We start from the raw sequence: 22,887 nt of genomic DNA on the forward strand, positions 1-22,887 counted from the left end.
AATTTATTCCCAGATAATCTTCATACACTATTTAAAAGGCTTCACTACATACATAGTTTTGAGCTTATTAATGATTATTATCTAAATGTATAATTATAACATAAAGTCTATTATCTACAGGCAGTAATAGAAGTTTAGCTGTGTGTGATACTCCTGCACATGTAAGTGCTTACGTTGCTTCCATTTCTCATTATGGTGACCTATGTTGTCATTATCTCACATTTACCCTCCATGCAGCAGTTGATACATAAATGCTGCATCTGTTTGTTGGTCTTTTCCCTGCCTGGATTTTCAAATGGAGTATTTTCTCTAGTCCTTTCATCCAAAAATGGACCATAATTTAAATATATTTAATTTAATTTAATTTAAATTGTCTGCCTTTGCATTCTGTAATGAAGAAAACTTACCTAGTTTTTTTTATTTTTATTCTCTTTTAATCAGGAATAAGTTGCTTAATTTTAAGGAATGTTTGTTTACTCTCTTTGCGCAGAGGGGCAGATATGCCCTTGGAAAACCGTAAGTTGAAAAAGCAAAAAAAAAAGCATAGGTAAGTGGAATTCGATGAATAATTGATTACTGAAGTAACTACATAATTATTAGGGAACGTGACAGATAATTGTGACAGCGCAGAAGGAAAAAAAAAAAAAAAGAAAGAAAAAAAGAAAAAAAGAAAAAAAAAAAAAAAAAAAAAAAAAAGGCTGCGGATAAATAAAGCCCTATTAAAAAAAAAAAAAAAAAAAAATCAGACACATTTCTCCTACCCCACGGCACAAGAGCGGTGAGAGAAGGGGAGATGGCATGCCATCCTTGCAGAACGTGCCTCTCCCCGCCGGAGGATTGCGGCACGGCTGCCAGTGGGCGAGGTAAGGGCTCAATTAGGCGGGACTCGCCCCCGCGCAGCCCGTGCCCGCCCCGGAGCCGCCGCCGCTCTCGCTTTGTGGCCGCCCGGCGGTGCCGGGGCTGTAGGACCCGGGGGGCGCCGCCGCCGCCAATCGCGGCCGCTGCCGGGCTCTATTTGTGTGCGATGCCTCCCGCTCCGCGCCCCGACAGCAGCGCGGGGAACGGGGCCGAAACAATCCCTTTCCGGAGAAGGATTTGATTTTTTTTATCATTTTTTTTTTCCCCAGCATCCTGATACTGGGGAAGAATCCGGTTTCATCCCCCCTTTATTCAAAAGTCTGCTGAGCAGCTTGTCGACTTCAGCGCGCTTCCTCTCTCTCTCTCTCTCACCCTCGCTCTCCCTCTCCATATAAATACACGGAGCTCTGTCCTCGCCCTATGCGCGGAAAGTTGGGAAGGAGTGTCTGGATGAGGATGATGGAGCCGCTAGTTTGCTGAGAGCCGCCTGATCCCGCAGGGTGAGTCCCCCAACTCCGCCAGTGGCGGGCTCAGGGACGGGATCCGGGCACCGGCAGCCGGCCCGGGGAGGCGACACTTTCCCGAGGCGCCGGGAGAGGTCCCCGCGGGAGCGGGGATGCCGCGCTGGGTTGGCGCTCCAACAAGTTTCTCTGCGCGGGGAGAGGCGGCTGCGCCTCGCCGGGAAAAGTTGCCGGGGGCTGTGCGGGTGCTCCCCCGGCTCCTCTCGCCGCTCCGAGGCTCGGCTGTGATTAACAAAGAAGTTTGGGCGCTGCGGGGCGGCATCCCTGGCCGTGCCCGCCGCCCCCGGTCACCTCGGGCTGCCCTGTCCGTCTGTCCCGCCGGCGCGGGGAGGGGCGGAGCGGGGCCGGGGATCCGCACCGCAACTTCTGCCGGCTCTCCCCTCGCAGCCGGGGCGAGCAGCAGAGCAGCCCGGCTTTGTTTTCGCCGCGCTGGCGGTAACCTTTCCCTTCTGCCGCCGCCGAGGAGCAGCAGCGCTGCGGGGGAAGCGCCCTCCGCCAGCCCCGGGCATTCCCGCGGGGCGGAATTCCGCGGGACGGGGGGGAAAAAGTGTGTATATATATTTGTTGGTGTGTCTATACATATGTGTAGGTGTGTGAGCATCTAGAAATGGAAAGCGCAGCGGCGGAGGGGATGTGACAGCCGGCCCTGGGCGGGGGAGCCTCTCTCCCTACGCGGGGGCGCTGCGGCGGGGGCTCGGAGGGTTTGGGATGCGCATCCCGCGGGAGCGCCGCCGCCTCCCGCACAATGGAGCGGCCCCGGCGCGGCGCAGCGGGGCGGGGGGAGGCGGAGAAGGAGAAAAAGGAGGAGGAGAAGGAGGGAGGTCGTCTCCGGCTGGGCTGCAGCAGCTGCAGTGCCGCAGACCCGCGTCGCCCCCGCCCCGCGGGGCATCGCCCTGCCGGAGGATGCTCAGCCCGGGGTACCGCGCCCTCGCCGCCGCTGGAGGGAACTCTGGGCCAGCCTCCCTCGGTCCCTGCGCCGCTCTGCCACGGGGGGGGATGGATGGATGGACCAAGAGCCGCTCTCCTTCGGGAAGGGTTGGCAGCAGGGATGATGCCGCACCTGAGTGTGAAGGCATTAAAAAAATGAATAGACATAAGGAGAGAGAAGTGCAAAACACACACGCGAAATTCAGGATGCAATTAACTCTACCCATAACAAGATCAGAATCCAATTTTTTTGTTGTTGTTGTTTCTTTTCTTCGTGTTCATTGGGATGTTTTAGGGTTAATTTAATGATTGATGGCTCAAAAATGGCTTTAAATGGAGTTAAGATGTTTTGCATTTCAATTTCACATTTTAGTTATAAAAGTAAATATTTTTAAGTTGCTGGTTTTGCTGAGAACATTGAAGACCTTTAGAGGCTTTTTGGTTTTCTCTTTTGAGGGAAAAAACATTTTGTGTCATCCCCGTGTTTCACACACCCGCGGGTAGAAGGAAGAGTTCTCTAACAGAGCATTGCGTGTGGATACATGTTGAGATCCAACTGATAGGCAAGAAGTGGCATTTGGGAAGGTTTCTTATTAAGCTGAAGTTCACCCTCTTCACTAAAGGAAAAAGCAGCCTTTGCTGTATGCAGTTTGGGGACAAAACAGGTTCAGAATGTCCTGTTGTATTATGGACTAGTAACCTAATCTCCAAAGATCACATCTGACTTTGACTACGTGCTGCTTTTCTTAACTCATTTTCTATTTCTCTGCATGTGTGTCTTCTCCTTACATCTTGCACTGCTGCACATTCCAGGGGCATTTCAACACTGGCATGAGGAGGCTGTAGGAGTGTGGAAAGAGAACCAGCTTTTGGTGATTAGGAGCAAAGAAAGAAGGCAGAAAGCTAGTAAAATGATTCTAATGCTTCTCAGAGTAATTTATTGCTTTTCAGTCTTCCAGCAAACGCAGCTAAACTTCTGCAAATTGTTCAGCAATTTTGTCCCAACCCTCTGCAATAACGGATTTATGCAAGCATTTCTGGTACCATGGCTGACACTTGTCTAGAAGCTGCACTGATTTCCATAAGAATCCTCATAAAAACAAAGGATGCCATTGTGGAAGTGTGGAACAGCTCAGCCTGGTGATTGTTGATTGACTTTTTAGTCAGTGAAACGAAATTTCAGCCCTTTCCTCTTGCTTTCCTTGGTAATATTGAATCCTCAGTATTGAGTATTGACCAGTTGGATGGTGGAAAAATGAGGAGGACTCAACCAGTTTTACAATGAAGCATCTGCAAGATGACAAAGACATGCCAATAGGATTTTTAAAAGAGAGAAGCTTATTTGAGTTCTGTTGCTTTTCTTTATTTCTTTTGTTTGGAGCTTTTTTTTCTTTTCCCCCACTTTGTGGACTTTCCATATTGTCTCTGGTACAACTGGGTTTGGACCACAATAAGCAGCATAATCCACCTGGACCTTATACATAAAAAGTATTTTCTTCCAGTAACTTTTCAAGGCATAGGTGCATAACCAAACTTCAATCTAAGCAATGGAGATAAATATGTTATTCATATTTATAATTTTTATTCATTTTTATAATTTTATAACTAAACTCAGATTTTTATCATTTTTTTCCTAGGAAAGCATAGGAAATTTCAATGTATATGGATAAGCAGATGCAATAGGCTTTACCCGTGTGTAAAGTATTAAGTAGAGCTGGGACTTGACAAGTTTGTCTTCTTCTGTCTTGTAGTGGTGTGGAATTAAGTTTTTTAATTTTGGTATAAATTTTATTAAAGTTTTGTGAGGTTTCATTCCTGTTAAGTCACACAATAGGGCTGGGCCTTCCCTATTACGTCTCCGATAGCCCTGGCCTAGGTTATTGCCTAACTTTGTATGTTATCTGTGGACACTCCCAAGCATCTTGATGGCTCTGCCAGATGGCCAGAGAGGCCTCGGGTATCATCCACACCCCTTTTCCCCTGTTTGGTAAAGTCCAGCCCCCCTGCACCTGAGTCACTCCCCCTCATTGGTATTCAGTTCCACCCCTCTTGATGTCTGGGATTCCCTGACTTGCTTGCTGTGGCATAATTTAGCAAACTTCTATGAGTTAACAGGTAAGTGTGTAAACTAAGGAGAAAGAAAGGAAAAAGAATGATGGGAGAAAGGAAGAGATTTGTATTTTCTAGACCTTTTATTTGAGAGCAATTCCATGGGCTGGGCTGCTTCTATGGTGGAATAAGGTGTCAAGAAAATGAGTCTTTAGGTAAAAACATGACAATTATTAGGACACTGTGATTTTTTGCCCGAATTTTGCATCTGCCCTTTTGAGTGTGTTCTGTGTCCTCAGAAACATGTAGCAACCTCATGCTGCTTTGCTTTAGAACCAGACCTGGACTCTCAGGTAGCAGGTGACAGAAGTTTTGTGTGTGATGTGTGAATCCACTTGAGGCTGCAGACCTGTGCTTGTGAAAGAATGAGGTGGAGATTTAGATAGTGGGCCTAAACTTCTCCTTTTCCATCTGTGTGTCTTTTCCAGATGCCTCTTTTCTGTGTCTTAAAATGCAAATTATATATTTTTGACATATATAGTGTATGCCCTTGTACTAATGTATTTCTGTACAACCTTGTTACTTCCTTAACTATGCCTTTGTTAACATACAAGATCAGGAACTTTACATATTTTCATTTCTTCTATTAAGGAAAATAATGGAATAATTGCATATCACTGCTAAAGTTTCTGGGTAGCACTTTGTGTCAACGCTTTATTTTATTTTGCATTAGTCAAGCCCTGTGAAAATAGTTCACAGCCCTTGATTCCAGGTTGAAGAGGAACTTATGGCCTAATGTTTCTTACACCTCTTTTCATGATTCATAACATGATAACTCAAGCAATCTGAGTGGATTTGCACACATATTTATCTGTATTATATGGAAGAGTCTCTTCAAGGAAAGTTTAGACAATTTCAAATTTCTACATTCATCAAATGGTCCATCACATAACAGAAATACTTAGACAATCATCGTGTGTGCTCCCTAGAAAGTACATTATAGACTTAAAAAAACCCAGTAGAAACAACAGGGAAGATGAATAACCCTGAAACCCTTGAAAGAAGTGTAAAACAAGGATCTATACTTAAGCATGTAGGTTAAACAGCAAATTATATTTCACAAGACTCAAGTAATCCTCCCCTAGCATGCAGGGAGATACAATGAAATTTTTCTTCCAATCTACAAGATATTTAAAACATCCTGTGATTCACCTGTAGTACTCTATCTGTCTAAACTGCTCAGTCCATAAATCTTTAATTCCCTATCCTTCTTCTAATCATCAGCCCCATCAGTTGTGTCTCACCATTGCCAATTTATAGTCTGTCCAAACACATCAATCCTTTGCTTCAATTAACTCTGTCCTTCAAACTTCTCCATTCATTAATCTGTCCTTGCCCATGGTGAGATCCAAGTGCGGATCATCATCCTGCCTTCCCTGGTCATCTCTGTGTGACTTCCATAGGGGCATTTTTGTCTGTTTCCAGTGCTGTATCATCCATCTCTTCTTAGCCATTGCCAGATCTGTTCCCCAGCTCTGCCAAGTCATGTTCTCATGGAGTAAATTTATTTCCCCAGGTGTCCTTCAGCATTTTCCTTTGTCACTAGCAAACACATTGAGTGTATTTGTCTTCTTTCCAAACTCAGCTTGTCTCTTGCTCCTCAGTAAGAGGAGTAAGTTGGTTTGATCCTTTTAACAACAATATGAATGTGGCAGGAGAAAATGATATTGCAGGCAACAGTAGTGTGAGTTGGTAACCTACTGGCTGTCCCCAGCTGAGGGGAAATACAGCTAGTTTTGGTCTCACTTTGTAATACAACTGGTTTCTGACAAATACTCTGTGGTTATAATGTTGAAAATTAATCTATGGAGAGTAGGAGCCAGAGCCCAGAAAGTCTTGTCTTCAGGCAAGTGCTGGAGTTTCTGAGCTTCAGACTTTTCTTATGTGCTGTTTGGGCCCCAAGTGTCATCTTTTTCTCCTTGCAGCCTGGGACAATAGAGATGGAAGATGTTCCTTGTCCATCCTCCTTTAATCTTGCTTGAACCATAACACTGAATAATTTGCTAGGGCCAAGGCGGTAACAGAGACCTAAAACAGAGTCATGAGACCTGGCAAGAGCTGGAATTGAGGTCCCTTACTTCCATATGAAGCAATTCCTTCCCAATGTATCGTTCCTTCTCTTTCTCAGTCTTTTGAGGTACAGTAGCTGCCATGGTTCTTGTTATAGTTCATGCTGCCTGGATCTTCACCTGGCTCAGAGCAAAGGGATTCCTTCAACCAAGGTGTGGCATTGAATTCAAAAGCCCTTTCATCCTGATTCTGTGAGGTTGATCTAAGTTCCCTTCCTGAGGAAGTTCTGCATCATCCCCATCTCTCTGGAGAAATTTTCAGGCTAAGAAAATAAACACCCTAAATAGCAATTAGAAAGTGGCTTTTTCTGTATAATTTTCTTCAGTTTAGGGGAAATCATTTGTCATAAACTCTGGATTTCCCTCTCAGAGCTCTGAGTGGGAGAAGAAATGTGGAGGCATGAAAAATAAACTTAAGTGTGCATCTTTGTTATTCTCCATAGCAATTAAGTCTGTTCTGCTTAAGAACAGGCATAACAGGGCATAAGAAATAATTTGACTCATCTGTTAAAATAGAATTCACTTGCCATAAGTTGGCTATAGAGGTGACTACATATTCAAAAAGAATCCTATCTGATTGTGTCATCTAATACATCACTCCTTGATGCTTCTACTATTTTATGTGCCTATTTGACCTCAGACACAATTGTCAATTAAACACTTGGTTTGCTTTATTTAATTGCTTTGTTGTTGTTCTTCTAGCTCTTTTCTTTCTAAAAGTAACTGTAGAAAGGTAAGGGAAGAAATTTTGTCATTGTCATTTTGTCACTTGCTGTGAGCAAATGTTTTGTGTGGCTTAAATCACACTTTTTAGTGTTCTGCAGTACATTCTAAAAAGACTCCAAGGCTTAAGGAACTTTTTTCAAGTCTTCATTAACACTTCAACACTCAAAATAAACTAGTGATAGAAAGCACTGAAAATTCCCCTAAAGATGAAAGGTAATGTGATCCTCCAAACCAATATATAGGTAAGAACAAATTACCCAACTACAGGAGGAGATTCATTGCATATGGTGCTGCCCAGGGCAAATATGGAAATCTAAACAAATTGCAACAGTGTTTGTAACTTGCCTTTGTTCCAAGAATGCAAATATTTTAGGGTTTTACTAAGAACAGCTGGACAAAAGAGTTGCAAACTCATTTTGATTCCTTATAAAACTCTCCAACTTACTAAACTTCTTGTAACTGCAATTCCTGCCACACCCAACATGATATGTGAAAGTCAAATGTTTTTATTTCACTCTCCTTTATCACCAGTGGTAATTGTGAGTCAGATAAATTACTCTGCAAGTTTATGTCTCAAATCCACCCTAGCTGTGTAAAGAATTTTATTAGTGATAAATGAATTTAAGGATATAGCTTGACTCTTTGAACCCATGTTGGAGTTTTTATAGCTGACGACTGAAACAAGAAATCCTTTCTGTGTTAAAAAATTGAACAGGAAAATTAAACAAATTGTCTGCAGGCAGACAGGACTGCAGACAATTCTAACTGAAATATTTGAATGTAATAAAGCCAACTTCAGTCCCCAGAGAAGCCCCTGATGCAGCTAAGTATTTTTGGCTAATAACCCTTCTGAATATTTTTCAAAAGAAGAAAAAAAGCTGTTCTTGAGAACATTGCATCCATAAGGTCTAAGGGAATTCAAACAGTGTCACTGTTTCCCATATCAGGGTATGGTTATCAAGTTTAACTGCCCATGGCTTAAAAATGAAGCGCTGAAGAAACTGTTTCAAATAACTTTCAGATTGGGTGTGCTGTACATGGATGAAAGCAAGGCACTCTTTTGAACTATCTCTGTTCTGTTATGTAAAGATAGGAACACTTCCTCTGAGTGAAATACGAGAGGAATGAGAGAATGGAAAGTATGGCAAAAGGAATTATGAGGTCCAAATATTCTTCATCTTGCATGGAGATTTGACACTGCAAGTTAAATTTATCTCTCTTTGCTGAAGGGTGTTTTAGGGTAACCCAGAGCCAGAGTGTATTAGTGAACCTCATATCAGAAAACAGCCACAGTAAAGAGAGCACCACCAAATAAATATCTAATGACTAGATGGCAAGCAGAACCAAGAGGCAGTTTTCTTCTTTTCTAAGGAGAAAAGAGTACATTTTCTGTAATTTCACAGCTATGGTTGAATGAAGATTATTACATAATTTGTGTTCAACACGTTACCCAAACAAGAATTTTAATTTTCTAATTCCTCAACAATGTGCAGGATAAGAGGCATTTCTCTACCTTGAAGCATTATCTCAGTTGAAAAAGATCAGAACCATACTTTAATCAAATGCACAGGGTTCTATCCATAACTGTTCAACTTGAGAAGTACAGAGCTTTCAATCTTGAAATGTACATGTAATGTGTAAGATACAAAGTTTAACTCTTGCACATGTTTTGAGATAGTGAAGTTTTCTTATCTTAAAAGTTCCAGTAACAAATATTAAAATGTAGTAAGCATAAATGGCTGAGAAGGATGGGCATTTTCAGGTCTTGCCATACTCAAACTTGATTGCAGAGAAGTGTTCTGTTTCTATTAGTAACTTGTGTAGTTAAAGTGGTTTTGCTTGTATTTGCATGTAAATTGCAATTTAAAAATTCTTTTGTTTTTTAATTTGTCACTTTATAGCCATAATATGAGCAACGATGCTGACTGTGAACTTTTTTTTTTCCCAAATAAGAAATAAGTCCCAAAATCCCTGCTAGGAGAAATTTGGAGTAGGTGATCTGAATGATTTCTTTATCCTCTCTCAATATACTTCCATTAATGTCGTGTATGACAGAGCCAGTGTGCAAATATGCAATAGCCCATTCACAATGGCAACTTAGTTCACAACTGTATTTCTGTAAAAACATGTATTTTGAATATTGTTTATTGCAGGCTGTTTTTCAGGAGAGATTATCCTATAGCTGCTAGAATAGATTTCTACTCTCATTAGGGTAACTCTCTGGTTTATTATTTGAGGTCACAGGTATTTATATGTTAAAAAAATGCCTATAGGCTCAAATTGGCTCCTTTTTTTGCTAATGGTTACCACCCTTGCTATTTTAGGAGATTTCTTAATGGGTATGTGTTTGCTTCACTTGATAAATAACTTTTAAGTGCAAGTACAATACCTATTCCCATTGATTGGTGCCAATGGAACAATTTCACTTCATGCCACTCCCAGCAATGGGCAGCACTTTAAGAGATGAAATGGGGTGAAACCCATCTCGATCTGTGTCAAGGTATGCAGAACACTGCAAAGCAAAACACATCCATTTTATTGTGATGCTTTCTGTAAGGCTGCATGGCTGATAATCTGCTGTTGCAACAGTGCCCTGTGTGCCCAGCATCACCCCACTGTGACTAATGAGACACAAGTCCTGTGCTAATCAGCAGAGATCAAAAGAGGCAGTGGCCATAACCTCCCATTGATCCAGGGAGAGCCCAATCGTGGGTGGAAAATATTATTCGGAATGTTTCTTTCTGACAACAGGAGCCAAGTGTGAATCCTACAGCTTTTCTGCTCATCTGCTTATCATCACAGATGGAGACAGTCAGAGGGGAAATCTATAGACTTCGGGAATAGAAAAATAATGCAAATTTCTCCTCACTGACCTCTATATGACTCTGCAATGCATTTCTAATCTCAGACTACACACGTCTTCTTATCCTGCTGTCAGGAATAACCTGTAATAAGACAACCACTAGACATTTTTTTTTTTTAGTACAAGACAGTTCTGCCCTTTTCTGCTGAGATGATCATGGATGATTCTAAAGCTCTTTCTGGTTTTATTCTGACCATAATATAACATGTTGCTTTGGATAATGGTTCAAACCCTCACACATCTCTGGGAAGGCAGGAGAATTTCAGCGGACCTCAGTTACTCAGATTTTCATTGATTCTTGGCTGAGCTACAGTAATGAGAAGCATGAGAGACTAAATATTTAGAAAACACTAGGCAATATAAAATCATGCAGCCTATTTCCTGCTGGGGCTGCCAGAAACATGTTGACCCTGCTCTTTGCATCCCATCAAGTTCAAGGCTTCTGTCTTAATATCCAGGGAGTTTAATGTTTTTAGTCCAGGGTAAAACAGCATTTTCCAAGCTCTGTAGATAATGTTTCTTCCTGGCCTGGTGGAATGCAAAATGCAGTAAAACCTGTGCAAGAGACAAGATCTTCTAGGGGTGTGTCCTAAAGCACTCTGAAACCTATTCACTGGGGACTTCAAGAACACATTGAAATGCACCTTCCTCTCTGAATACAGCACTCTAGGTTGGAGTCATGTCTAGATGGATTGCACAACACAGAGGGGGGTTTGTTTGTTTGTTTGTTTGTTTGTTTGTTTGTTTGTCTCAGTAATGAGTGATAGAGTCAAATGTGAGAGCTGCTGGTCAAACCCACCCAGAAGACAGAAACCTGCTTAATGTTGTGTATACTGCATGGATGGCATCACAAAGTGCCCTGAAGAAGTAATTGTTCATCACTCTGAGCAGTGTTTCAGAGTGGGAGGAGGAGGAGAGGAAAGTGTGGCAGGTTCCAGCTCCTCCATGAATGTCCTCCTGTTCTGCTAGAGCTCTTCTCTGGCAGGTGAGATGGATAGGTTGGACTGCAGCCATGTCTCCTTGTAGACTTGCTTGTCTGCATAAGATACAGCTGTTCCTTTGTCTCCTTGTGCTGCACTAAAGAGTCATGGGACTTGTCCCAGCCAAAGTCACTAAAAATAGTTTCTGTAGTGAGTGACTTTAATCTTTTCATGACAGTGATTTGCCATATGGTTATACGCAGGTGAACAGATAGAATCTCTGACATTGTAAGAGCTTTGCATTTCTTGAGCCTTCTTTGGGGAAAAAGTGAATTTTGGAAACCTCTAGGTCTGTTCTATCTCAACTATATTTCAGGGAAAACCCACCAGAATTAGTTTTAATTTTTTCATACTTAAAAGGTCTGAATAACTTATAAAATTCTTAAATATACCAGTTTTCAGATGAAGACAATACCTTGCTACCAAATCTTAGCAACAAGAAGCAATACAACAGAACACATGAAAGTTAATATCTACATGAAGCCCTTTACAAGAAAGGAGAGAAGCTACAAATTGCTCCTCTGCTCCAAGTGACTCTATCTATGTCAAAGAAAAACATTTATAGGTCTAGAAACCTATATATATATGATGAAAGAAGTTATTTTTGACTAAAACCACATCCCCTTTTCAGGATAAACAGGGACAAAACAAGAAATCCAAATATACCTCAAGCGAGATTCTTCCCTTTTCTCTTTTCTTTTATTTTTTTACAAAACCTGCTATTCCAGTCGTCCCCTTTCAACACTTTCTGACAACAGACCATTCCTCATGTAGGAATAAATCTCTTAGTGTAGGTGGCACTGGGATATTAGTTGGAAATGCAGTTCCTGAGCCTGCTCCTCCCTCTAGTGGAACATATACTCTTCTCATCAGTAATTCTGGAGAAAAGGAATGGAAATACATAACCCTGACAGCGAATTTTGCTTCTTCTCTGTGACTTCTTAAACTGGCTCAGAAAACTGAATGGGTAAGAACTGCTCCCACAGGCAGCTAAGACAAGTCAGATGCTGCTCCACCTGGAGCACCTGCTGGTTACAACCACTGCTGGAGTGCAGGAGGAAGGTGCCTGTTTTGTTCTGCTTTGTTGTTTTTCCTTGGTGCTCGGGAGTACCCTGTGGATGTGACAGCTAATTATGTGTCTGTCACAGAGATGTGACACCCCTCTCCAAGAATCTGCTTCAACTGCAGTAGTTTTTTAATTGGTTGGCACTAATCATCTAAAGTAGGATGACTGTAGCTCAGAAGGAAAATGCCCATATCAATCCTTTTCAAATAAAAAGCAAACAAACAAACAAACAAAAACAAAAGAAAAAAACAAAGGAACAAAGAAAAGAAAAACTAACAAAATGCCCAAACAAGACTACAAGCTGTTTAATTGCTTATATAATGTTATGTGATTAAAAAAAATAAAAGGGGCAGTAAATGCAATATCAATTATTACACAACCTATCTTTCTGTTAATGTCATTTTTGTTCAAATAGGGCGTTTCTGTTTCTGTATCAATAAGCTACTGGTGAAGAATAGAGGGGATTCACTGTGAGAATGCAGATTACACACCTTCTCTGGGTTGCTGTAGGGAATGTAACATGAATTTAAGGAAACAAAACAAAGCTGAGTGTTCAGCCAAAGTATTACCTGCCAGCAAGTTTCAATGGTTTCCATGAAAAGTGTTTGAATAATAAAGAAGCCATTTAAGGAGGTAGGTCTGAGGACCTTGCCTGGCTCAGCAGTGGCTGACAAACCCTCCTTTGTGACACTGAAGCCTCTTCTCACCTCCTTCATGACTCAAATCCATCTACAACTTTCCTTAGACTTTTAGGAGACTAAAGGTTATCACAGAATCAAAGACTTGGAAATGTCCATGTGTGTTAATTATTCAATGATACACTGTATTTAATTAATACCATGTGGTTTGGAAATGTCTTAGTGGCTTTTTCAGCTGATTACATTTCCAGCTGCAATTTCTTGTTACCTTACTTAATAGCAATGAAAAAAACGAAATTCGGAAAACTGAAACCTTTAATTGTCATACAATAAGTGTATTAATGTTTATTGTGTAAAAAGCCCGGCACCGCGGCCCCCCCACCCCCAACGACAGAGCGAGAGAGACCAGCAGAGCAGCTGGCGCTGCCGCCGCCAAAGACCGAGAGAAAAGTCTCGCCCCCCAGTCTCCCCCCACCCCGCTCCCAGAGCACACCGCTGCGGCGGAGCTCGTCCCCGCCGGCGCCGTGCTGCAGCGCGGCAGCGGCGGCCTGAGGCGAGAGGGAACAGAACCGGCCGCTCCTCCCTGCCCACAGCGGGGACCCCAGTGAGCAGGGCTGTCCGGCCCCGACCCCCGCCGCCGCCGGAGCAGGAGAAAGAGGGGCCGGCCGCGCTCCCCCAAGCCCAGCACGAGGAATCCCGGACCCCCGCAGCCTCCTCCCCGGCGTGGCTCCAGCCGCCTTGCTGCCCGCCCGGCTTAAGCCCAGTCGCAGAGAAGCCCCAAAGCCCGCACGTGGCTCAGCCCGCCCGCGGCCAGCCACCGGATGGCGCGTCCACAGGCCCGCAGGGCCGTGTCCCCGAGCGCACCCGGGCCACCGCCCCGCTCCAAGAAGAGAGAACCTACGCCAGCCACATCTAGCAGCCCTGGTGCTGCCCAGCCCCTCCGAAACGCCATATTGGATACTATAAAAGCCCACAGCCCCTGCCACCCAGGCCGACCCCGCATGCAAATAAAGGACCTCGAAATGCATCACGGGATCCCGTTTAGCACCAAAAACCCTTTATAAAATAAAACTAAGCAAAATTGAAACGCACAGAAACCAATGCTAGGCCGTGTGGACCCTGGAGTATCAAAGGAGCTGATTTCTCCGGTTTTTCTTACTAGCTGTAAGTTAAAAAGACCAAACCAGAGATGAGACCCCCGGAGAAAACAAAAGAAACTAAGAACCCTGGGGTTACTCCCAGCGAGGGCGGGTTCTCCAGCTCTGCTCAACTCTCTGCAACAGAGCTGACAAAGACCCTCCTCCTCCACGGCGCACACGGGCAGCCAAAAACCCCTCAAGCAAATATTGTAAGAGCTGATTAATAAAGGCATTTTAAGGAGATTAATATTATCTCCGCCCATTTTATTCATAACAGCAACACAGTAAATAACCACCAGCATCATAGTTTCAACGGGTAACTAAAGAACATAATTCTGTTTTCCTTGGGTCAGTTTTCCTGACTAGAGATAGGTCATCAAGAAACACCAAGGCTCCAGATTCTCAAAAATTGTACAAATGGGAACAAAATGTTTGAATTTTCCTGAACTTTGTGCATGTCTTTAAAGTCTGCTGAGAGCTTTTGAAATACAGAATGTTAAGGAATGAAGGCACTAAGAACACAAGGATAATAAATAGGAAAGGTACTGCGTATTAGGTTGTGAATGTTTCCGTGAGTATATTTTTCTTAAAGTGGTATATGATTTATGGACGCTGCCTGTGTGAATTGTACCTCCCACCAGTAGCTTCTCCACACAGAGAAAGAACAGCTTATTGCAACTGTCAGCTAATGAAATGACTCCTGCAGCTCAAGCAGTTACAGCTTTGGGCTGAGAACTGGTTCTGACATTTTTGGCAATGTATCCTGATGTCCTGTGGCAGAGGGCTTTTGTTTTGCCACGATGTACAACTCCTGCAGTGAGAGAACACCATGAAGACTGGAGTATCAGAAACCATTTTATCATTAACCTGTTATGTTTTTTTGCTGAGTGACAGAAAGTCCACCAAATTTTGGGCAGAAAGTAATCTTTGAGGTCAATGTGGTTTCACTGTGTACAATTACTTTCTTAAGATGTAAAGCTTAAAAAAAAGAATAAAAATAGTAAAGGCTTGAGATTGCCTTTACAGAAGGTAATTGCATCTCCATGTTGGAGCTTTGGCTGTCTGGGCACAGGAGGAAACATCTTCCATGGGATATTAGCACTTTGTTTGTAAGGCTCTTAGGTCAAGAGATGCATCATCTTAAAGGCATGCTGCACCTAGATTTTCTTTTTTTTCTTTTGAATTAGCAAGTCCAAACATCTTGCAAATGAATGGATAAAGCAGCTGTAAATAGTCTGATTCATTGCTGTACAGTTCATGGCTGTGCATGTAACTCAAAGAGATGTGACGGCAATTCCAGCATTTATACCTTATTTCTCTGAGTGTAAATGCACCCACAGACCTCTTATTACAGTCTAACTGGAGGGCTGGTGAATAATCTCAGCGTGGTTGAGCAGCAAATGTTGGAGGATAATTGGATCTGCAGGCTAAGACAGTACAAGCGTGGAAGGTCTGGTGGGGAAGATTGATAGGCACTTATTTTATACAATGTTTGAAATCCGCTTTTTGTTTGTAATTTTATGTGCAAGATAAGTTGCCTTTAAAAGTTTAAAATTATAAGTTTTGATTCAAGGGAAAGATTGAGGTTAATGTTCCCTAAATAATGTCTCTGTAGTCATAAGCTGGTGAGCAGAGCATGCTGAAGAGTTCATTCAATAAAGCTTATAAGCCTTTAATTAAATTGTGAAGCCATTTATACAATGCTTTAAAAGTGGATCTTTGAACGTAGATTTGAGAAACTGGGTTGAGGATATTCAAGCATTATATGTCCTTACAGTGTACTGTACTTGCTTGTAGGATATTTTTCCACCCCAAGTGAAATTTAAGTGAATTATTGTAATTTAAAAGACAAAGAAAAAAGTGCAGCTGAAGCACTCTGTATAAATTCTGGCCTTTGTCATCTCTTTACAAAGCTGCTGTTTGTTGGGATGTTTTAGCAAGCCTAACTTGGACAAGTGCTGCCGCAGTAAGCCTTTAAATAATAATATTATTATTATCCCTTTGTCCCTTGTCTGTCCGTCTTGTCTCCTTTTGATAAGAAATCCGTTCTTTCATCGTTACTTATCTTAGGAAACTTAACTGCTCAGAGTAGGATACATTCTGCTCACTTCTTTGCAAAGATATTCTATTTAAAACATGTTTGATAAAGCCAGAGATAGACTTTAAGATAAAACTTGTCTGAAAGGAGGGGACTCAGTCACTCTGGTTGTCAGGCTGAGTTTCACCATGGTGTTGGCCAACAGAGCTAGGACCTAGCACCTGAAATTGGGATGATTCTACATTGTCCTCTTCTCACATGCCTGAAATGTGCACAATTACAATGACAGCCACTCTGTGTTCAGAGCTAACCCCAGAATCTGCTGTCTGACCCTGCAGTTCAATTTGCTTGAGAGTCTGAGGCCTCAAAGATATCCAAATTCCTACAAGTAGCAGAGGAGAAGAGAGAGACCCAAGTGGGTCCACATGGCCACACCATTTGTCTGTTCAGTGGGTCTCACTGAGCAATGTGTATTTCTTGGCTGGCTGAGGAGAAGCAGGCTGCTCCAGACCAGTCCCAGATCCTTTCCTATTTTATCTCTCTGCATGACTTAGGCATGTGCTGGTGGGAAATTGGGAAATGTGGAGCTCATGTGCACAATATTCCACTGGAACTGGAAGGCAAATGAAGTGTAACCAGCACTGCTGCAATAGAGCTGAGGAAGAGATTGAGGACATGAATCTTTAGGAAGGGGGGAACAGCCTTCTCAGGACAGGCTGTTCCTTGCAGGCATCCACAGGGACAACCTATGGCATTTTTTCAGAAGCAGCTGATGGCACAACTTGCAAAGGAGAAGGAAGGGCAGGGAAAAACAGAGAAAATAGGGTGTGATTGCCATTAGTAGTAGTTCCTGAAAATGTAAGAACATCCCCTAGATTTACTGACAGGAAACAAATCCATAAATTGGCTGTTGCTCTGTCCCTCACAATTGCAGTTATTAAATCTCTCCCTTCAAATAAAAGAAAATGATATGACATAATTTTAGGTCTGGATTTGACCAGCTATATAGGACTGTAGAAAATGCAAAATATTTAGCCTTTAACATTGCAGGAAAGGAGAATTAGTATGCATTTACCTTTTATTATACACTGTTAGTATCTTAAAAGAGTAGTGTAAATTACATAAAGGTGATTTTTTTTCACTCTAATAGACCTGTTTAATAGCTGTGTCTGAATCCTACACTGTAGCTGCAAGTAAACAGCAAAAACTTCAAGCAGTCTAATGTAGAATACTCTTTTCCTTTTCCTGCTTTAAAACTTTTTTCATTTACAAGTGTTTAAATAAAATCGATAAATTTTGAGATGGAAGTATCTATTTCCACTTCTATCATTATGGTCTGTATATTCCAATTCTAACTTCTTATGACAGGAGATTTCAATATTCTTACTTTCAGTCTTCAAAATGGAAAGTTCAAACAGCTTCAAACTGTAGAAATTGTTAATCGTGAATGAGATTTAGAGACTATGAGAGGGAAAATGAGCTTCAGCCTAACTCTGAATTCCTGAAGCAGCAACCTGGGATTCAGTACTTGGTTTCAGTCTCACACATTACACACTAATTGGCAGACAGGACTTTCTCCTTTCTGGGAATTGAATTAACCTTTGGCTGGAGAACTGTTGAAAAATGTATAATCCATAACTCCACACTGTTGTACAGCATTGCTGTGGAAAAGGGCCTGAGTTTGACTCTGTTTCTCAGTGTTTCACAAATCTCTGCCACATTAGCAGTCAAGAGGTGATTTTAAAGGCCTGCAGTAAACTTAGTTGAGTTCACAGAAAATTGGGTTTCCAGTTGGATGTTAATTGCTATTTTGCTTTCAGGCTTGTCTAAGAGGAACACCGCCCTCACTGTCAACACTTCTAGTATTCACCAATATTCCCAGTCTCTGGTAAAAGTAACATCTGCAGGGTTATGGTATCTTCAGTCTAACAAAAAAGTTAGTAGTTGTGGGTGGTATTTTTCTATTATTTTGTTTTGTTGTATTTTTTTTTTCTCCAAGAATAAGAAGCAATTACCCTGCACTAGAAAATAATCCTGTAGAAGTGATGTTTTAGAACCAAATTAAGCAAGAGTTTGGAGACAAATACATGGACAGGGAACTTGCAGTTGGATGGTTCAGTTAAACCACTTACAAGCTGAACACATCAGTGTGGGGAAAACCTGCCAGGTGTGGGCAACCCCTTAATGAGCATTCTGCCCACCAATGGCAGGATGGGTTAATTTGGGGGGATTTTTTGGTTGTTTTTTTTTGTTGTTGTTGTTTTTGTTTGTTTGTTTGTTTGTTTGTTTTAAGTATGTTCCATGTCTTGCCTGCCCCCCTCCAAAACCACAGCAAACAATGTTTACTGAATCATCTTGCCATCATCAAACCTTACCCAAACCTGTGCATCCATGGCTTCAGAGAACACAGGGACAGCAGTTGCAGATCCATTCTTTGTCTGGAGGTTGAATTGGGTACTATTATGGGGAGTAAATGCCTTTGAGCATGATCAGAAGGAAAGTAATGCTGTTACAAGTTTGGAAGAGGTTAAATTTTTAGGTTTTGTTCATTCATGGGCAAATTTTGAGAAAACTCAGAGCCACCAAAAGCATAATGAAAGTGTCTGGCACCACTTTTACTGCAAAATAAATTCCCATCCCTTGGGCAAAACAGTTGTGAATAACAGTGTGCTGATTTACATTGATCTCTCTGCAAACAGACAAATAGTAAGGATGAGCAGTTTCTGTGAAAAGAGGCTGATAAATGCAACACAGGAAGCAATGGGCCTATTTATTTTGGTTTTTAGGCAGTGTGGTCTTGAGAACTGACTGCTGGAGCTCAGAGAAACATTGTAAAAAATAAAACATCAACAATAGAAAAAAAAAGCCACAGCAACTTACATTAAAAATTAAATTATAAGTTATATCAGTCAACACTGGGCATATAGAATAAATGTATTAGAGGAAAATGAACACAAAAAATAAATCAAAAATGCAGCTCTTTCTCTTCTTACACAATTACTTTGAATATATTTATCTTTGGGAATGAAAAATTTTAAAAGCTACTATGCCATAAATGGAAAAATCAAATTGAATTCAAGTTTATAGCTATGAAAATATATAATTGCTTTCGTTGTGACAAGATGATTAGCAGTATTTGTAATGGCAAAAACATGTAATTTCTAACTTTTCAGTTGGAAGAAGTCACTCCCATATGCAAGTTAACAGCTGCTAATCAGAATACTGGGGTTTGCACAAGGGCTGTTGAAGGACATCATAGTTATTATAATTAGTACTGAAAGAATAGAAAATAAATAAGTAATCCCATTATCTGTATTGACAGAAATGAAAAATCTTAGACCAAATTATTCCTGTTTTCCAAGTTTCAAATGAGTAAGGGTGGCAATCGATTACTTCTTTTGCATTGCCACTGTTGTACCACCAGCCTTATTGATTGCTTTCAATTAATGTATGCCAACAAGTAAATTAAGGTAGCACCTGAGGCATAATTCTCTGGGGGTTCATGTACACTGACTTCTTTGCATTCTTGCTGTTTTAATTCCCGCTGAGCATATTGCTGGGAGCTACAATATTTTTCAGTCTGGACACGGACGTTACCCGTGGCTCTAATGACAGGTCATTTACAGCAAAGCCATGTTTCACTGCAGAGATGTCTCTTTAAGTGACATCTTATCAATGGCAATTCAATTAGTCAACCCCAAGACTTTGAGATACATCTCACGCCGCCGTGTCACACTGCGCTGGCTGCTTTGCATTTTAAATGTTAGCTTTTGTCGTTGTTCTGCTTCTGTGCTAGACATAAAAAATGCATTTTCAGTATAATTCTCCTTTCAGGACTTCATGGAAAACATTTTCCATGTTAAATGTAACTCCCTTCATTCCTGACAATGCTGTCAGCTGAAGACACTTGTGGGCTTGTACTGTGGACAGGAGCTTCTTAAAGCTGGTGCTCACCCTATCACCATATCCCACATGTCATTGACTGCTATAAACATCAAATGATTTCGTAATATCAGAACATCCAGGTGTCTAAAATATCCAGCTACTGTAATATAAATGGGATGCAAGCATAAATATTATTGTGGAGTACACAGCCTGTGCATACAAGCAGAAACACAAGCTATTTTAAAGTAGCAGAGTAGCAGAAAGTTTGTGGCCAGGTCCTGATTTTTCTGGTACATTTAATGAAGACATCCCAATAAGATGTGGTCCTACTCTGCATCACCCAGTTGAGGTCCTTAGGGATAAACAGAGCTGCTTCCCATAGGAAGTGGTGATGTGCTAAAGAAGGTGCCTTCTGGAATGCCTACTGTAACACAGTGCAATTACACTTCTTTTTTTCAGTGTACAGTCTGTATACTGAGCATATACTGTTTGGGGTGCACAGGTATAAAGCAAAGGAGATGTATTCCCAAGCTGTGCAATGGAAAACTCTGAGCAACATCGCACACTTAAAAAGAGAACATTTTTCAGTTAGTAAGTGCTCTAGATGCTTATTGAAAACTGGTGGGAAATGAGAAATACACACAATATTAAAAAAAAAGAAAGAAATCCAGATATTTACTGATTGTAATGAGCAAAGGGTCTTCTAAACCAATACAGAAATATTGAACACCAGGCACTTTATATCCCTAAATTCTGTCTTCCAACTCTATTGTAGTCTAAGTGACTAAATACACAAGCCCTTCTTGCCCTATCCTTATAAATAAGAAGTTGTGTTTATCAGTCTTTTCAGTAGTACTTGAATGTTTTGTGCATCTGTACCTTCTGATTTCTAAATTAGTATTTCCATATGTGCATCTTTGAGTTCATTGTTGTGGAATCAGACTCAAAGTTATTTTTCCCATTGTTGCCTAGAAATAAAAAAATGCTTGTTACTTACAAAGAGAAAGTTATTGCCAAAACAACTCAACTGGTGTACTTGGCAAGACTGTAAGCTAAATGTACACAGATAATTTCACTGATAAAATGTGTGCTATTACAGAATACCAACTTGTTTAGCACGCAACATTTGTTTTACAAGTACGTGCAGCATCAGATTCAGCATTCAAGATTCTGTGCTAATTAACAATTTTAACTAGTTTCAAATTACTGGATTGCTATTCTGAGATCAAATTTTAATGGAGGAAAAAAAAAAGCTGTATGATAAGACTCATTAAAAGATTTTAAAATTTAATTAGACTGAAGTTAAAAAAAAAAATACTGGGCAAATTATTCCTGATAGAGCTATGCTGCTTTGTAGTAAAGAAAAATAACTCATAAGGAAAACAGATAAATTATATCCACTTATTTATGCTAGAAATGTTTTCATTTTGCTTTGTTTTGTTTTTAAGCTGGCAAAACATATGTATTTCTATGCATATGTGTGTGGGCTGAGTTATGCATGTGTATTTTCAGGGCACATCTTTGTTAGTGTGCTAGCTTGAATCAAGAGCAAGCTTTTGAAGTGCATATTTTTCTTTCTTTCTTATTGAGCTTTGGTTCATGTCATGGGGAGCTTTTGCAGTGCCTCAACTTGATTCCTTTCAGATGAAACTAGGATTCAGATTTGGAAGATTTAGCACACTCCAGGAGTGTAACTAATGCACTCCAGCTGCAAATGGGCATTCAGGCCAGAGAGCCAGACTGGAGTTAATCTGAAATAAAAAGCCTTGAAAGGTGTACATTATGGACACGTGTTGTCAGCATCAACTGTTTCTCTCTCCAGGGTTGCTACTATCCATCTATAAACCATCTGCTAACCTAGAAATGGCCTTTGAATTTTTGTATGTTCTTTATTTTATTTTCATTTTTGTGTGTGTTATTTGGGATTCTGTGTGATGGATTAGACATGGTTCCTGCACAACCATAGCAGTCACTGCTATAGTGCAGCACAAAGTAAGTATTTACATGTATTCAGTGAGATGGCCAGTTATAACAGCTTCATTGCTGTATAATATTAGACTGTGACAAATCCTGCATGATCTGTATCCCTCAGCAGAAGCTCACTTCTGTGGTCAGAGCCATCTCTGCTGCTGCCACTGTCTTTTAAAACCTTATCCCAGCACTTGAACAGGTTATTATTCAAGCTGCTGTACAATTCTGCAAAGCTAGCTGGATGTTGTTGGAGCCCTAAAATTCACCCGTATGGAGCTCAATCCCTTGCTCCACAGATTAAATTCCAATATGAATTATATTTTCTATTATTATGGTGACAAACATTACAGATTTATAAAGTTACCTATAAATGTGAGTTGCTCTTTGCAGTAACTGCTTTGCAGAGCCTTTCTGAGGTGGGGAAAGGTTTTTACATTTGCACATGTACAAGTTTTAAAACCCAACTGTGCTTCTTCCATGCCTCTCTTTAAAGCACTTGGTTTGGTTACCATGCTGTTCAGCAATGCTTCGCTTTTTTATGCATTTTATTAAAACTGGATCACTGGGGAATATTAGCCCACATGACAAAATCATCACGTAATTTGGCAGAAGCATGGAGCAGTTGACAGACCTTGCCTAGGGAGAGCCCCAGGACAGAGCTAGCAGAGGGAATAAATTCACCTTTGACCAGAAGCAAAAGCAATGCCTTTTGGATTGAGAATGAAAGTCTTGCTGTAAAACATTCCAGCTGCTCCAACACCAAACCTTCAAATGCCTGCCACTGGAGCATTGAAATTTGAACTTTTAATAAATTATACTGTTGCTTATATCCTTAAAATGAAATTATTCAGCCTCTCTCATATTCTGAAAAAACCTGATTGCATACTTAACTTGATCTGTGTAAAGGGTAACTTAGCTGAACCCTGCAGTAGGAAAAAATGATTTCTCATTACTTTTTCTGATTCTCTAATTAAAGTTGTAGGAGAACATATTCCTCTAGTCTTAGATGTCCAGTTCAGGATAAGGTATCCATTTAAAATGGAAATTACACTATATTTTCCAAAAATAAGATTTCTAAAAGACTCTGCTATCGACCA

At 41.1% G+C, this 22,887-nt stretch overlaps 1 protein-coding gene across 3 annotated transcripts in view; it reads left to right on the forward strand.

Annotated features, from left to right (window-relative positions):
• The first annotated feature begins 213 nt into the window (after window positions 1-213).
• Window positions 214-22,887, forward strand: part of ROBO1 (roundabout guidance receptor 1) — a 690,041-nt gene continuing 667,367 nt past the window's right edge. For all 3 annotated transcript variants that reach the window (XM_083855650.1, XM_083855654.1, XM_083855651.1), the window contains exon 1: window positions 214-1,358. The gene's annotated coding sequence lies outside the window, so the exon portion shown is untranslated. The remainder of the gene's footprint in view (window positions 1,359-22,887) is intronic.

This window comes from Zosterops lateralis (genome assembly GCF_965231275.1).
Source record: "Zosterops lateralis genome assembly, chromosome: 2".
NCBI lineage: Eukaryota > Metazoa > Chordata > Aves > Passeriformes > Zosteropidae > Zosterops > Zosterops lateralis.